Source organism: Portunus trituberculatus, chromosome 14 (assembly GCF_017591435.1).
Source record: "Portunus trituberculatus isolate SZX2019 chromosome 14, ASM1759143v1, whole genome shotgun sequence".
Classification (NCBI taxonomy): Eukaryota; Metazoa; Arthropoda; class Malacostraca; order Decapoda; family Portunidae; genus Portunus; species Portunus trituberculatus.
This window is the reverse complement of record NC_059268.1, coordinates 6909184-6911683: the sequence shown is the minus strand read 5'-3', so window position 1 is coordinate 6911683 and position 2500 is coordinate 6909184. Positions and strand designations below refer to the sequence as shown.

At 46.0% G+C, this 2500-nt stretch overlaps 1 protein-coding gene across 6 annotated transcripts in view; it reads right to left on the bottom strand.

Annotated features, from left to right (window-relative positions):
- Positions 1-2500, bottom strand: part of LOC123503655 (signal peptide, CUB and EGF-like domain-containing protein 1) — a 30660-nt gene that overhangs the window by 15738 nt on the left and 12422 nt on the right. The window lies entirely within an intron of this gene.

Genomic DNA, 2500 nt, shown 5'->3' with positions numbered 1-2500 from the left:
TATATGAAATCGTTCTCTTGTTGCCATTACTCCTAAACAATTATGTATGTAGTATAATTTTGGTTCCTTTCCTTCCGTGTGCCCTTAACTAAGTCAAGAGTGTTCATTCTCCTTCAATCAAACTCATACACTGACCAGCTAACTCATTACATACTCCGCTATTTAGTCTTTCCGTGTATTCCTTTGTCTGAATTTTTTACACCTTGCCCCGTGAATACTCCTCTCTCTCTCTCTCTCTCTCTCTCTCTCTCTCTCTCTCTCCACAGCAACACTATCTATCCCATCTAGGCGTGGGGGAAATGTCGGGAAGACGTCTTATCCTAAAATTATCGTTGCTCGGGGTTGAGTTGACCAGTGTTTCCCTTCTACCCTCCTCTCCCTGGATCTTCCTCTCTGTCTGCGCTTCTCCCTTCAGCTTGGTGCTATAAGCGTCGGCTAACGGAGCTTATGTAGTGGGGAAGCCGGTTGTGACAGTTGTTATAGTTGTCGGTGTTGTGGATGAGTTTCCGTGTTTTGCAGCATCTGTATTCTTAAACTCTTCTGAGTCTCATAAGAACTATATCTCGGAAGGTCTGAGGGATAAGTGATCGAATTCTAAGAAGCGTTTATTTTATCAATGGTGTAGAATTCTTGCGTTATTGAAACTATCTCTGAAATCCTGGAAACTACGAAGGTACGATCATTTCCAGTGTATTCTCAAGAGTGTTTCTTCCAGTAATGGTTTGGTACTCGCACAGAAACTATCGCTGGAATCATGGAACCTACAAAACCACAATAATCTCCACTGTATTCAGTAAAAAAGAAAAAAAAGTAGTGGTGACAAGACAATGAAACGTTTATGTTACCAAGAAGTAGAGCATAATTCATAAAACTCAGAAAACCACAACGATTTACGCTATATCATGAACAAAGATAAATGAGTGAAAAAGTGTAGTGGTGACAAGACGATGGAACGTTTGATAAGGCTGTCAAGACATAAAAGAGTTCGATTTTCACTATGCTCCTCAAAGACAGGACAGTAAAAAGGCACAAAAATTAATCCCTTTCTTCGTGGAGACTATTCGGATTGTTGAGAAAGCCTGTGACGACTGGCAGTGGAGGCTGTGAGTGCTGGCTGGTGGGCGGTAAGGTGTGGCCATTGTCCGCCTCTCTAAGGACGGGGCGCGGCCGTAGCTAACTTGATTTCACGCGTCCTTCCTCGTGGGGCACTGCGCTGCTCAGGTTACAATGCAATTGACCACCACCATTAGCCAGGGGATGATGGAGGGCCTGCAAAACGGGCGGCGTCCGAGTGATAAATTACCGCTTACATTGCTCTGTGTGGTGGCGAGGAGGAGGAGGAGGAGCAGGAGGAGGAGCAGGAGGACGAGGAGGAGGAGGAGAAGGAGGAGGAGGAGGAGGAGGAGGAGGAGGGAAGAATGAGGCGGAGGAGGCTGAAGAAGAAGAGGAGGAGAACGAAGAGAAGGAGGAGGAGGTGGAGGATGGGAGGAGGAGGAGGAGGAATAGGAGGAGGATAAGCAAAAAAAAAGTCAGGTGCAAGACATACTAAACACTGTGATAGGTTGGCCTGGCGTGTGGCTCTAACAGGCGTCTATTCGTGCCAGATGCGTCACCGTGCGGTCATGTTCGTGTGTCTCTTGGTGAAGGACATTGATTGAAGGTACTCCACACACTCGGACGGGAGGGAACACCACTCTGCTCCCCGAGAGAACACATCTTCCTTTCACCTTCAGCAAACCTAACCTAACCTAACCTTCATTAAAAATTCAAGTCATTATATTCTGAAAGGCAATTACTCACACTTAAGCAGACTTGAAGAGAACAGTTACTTATGCCTGTTTTCCTGGATCTCCTCCCTCCTACCTTTCCTCCCTCCTTCACTCCACTCCTGCTGCTTCCTCTATCTGACACTCTCCCTCCCTCCTTACCTCCTTCCCTCCCTCCTGCCTGACCAGCACGAATCAGGAAGCCTTGAAAGTCGAGACACACTGACAGCTTTGTGTACAGAACCGAACCCACTATTTTTTTTTTTTTTTATTATTATTTTCTATTTGCGGCACCCAGCGGCCTTATCGAAGCGGAGTGAAATGCAACTGCGTCGTATTCTATTGTTCTCGCTTAACTTTTACTCATATTTCTGTTTACATTGTCACTGTTCTCTCAGCCTTCACGAAACTGGGATAATTTTCAGTGGAATTTCAAATGGCTTTTTTTTTTTTTTATTTATATCCCGTATGGTGTCTGTCTGTGTGTGTGTGTGTGTGTGTGTGTGTGTGTGTGTGTGTGTGTGTGTGTGTGTGTGTGTGTGTTTTCTCAATGTCACTTATGTTTGCGGGGATGAGTTAGGAGACACTCACGAGGCCAAATCAAGTATTGAGTCCTTGACAGGGAGGAGGAGGAGGAGGAGGAGGAGGAGGAGCAGAGAGAGAGAGAGAGAGAGAGAGAGAGAGAGAGAGAGAGAGAGAGAGAGAGAGAGAGAGAGAGAGAGAGAGAGAGAGAG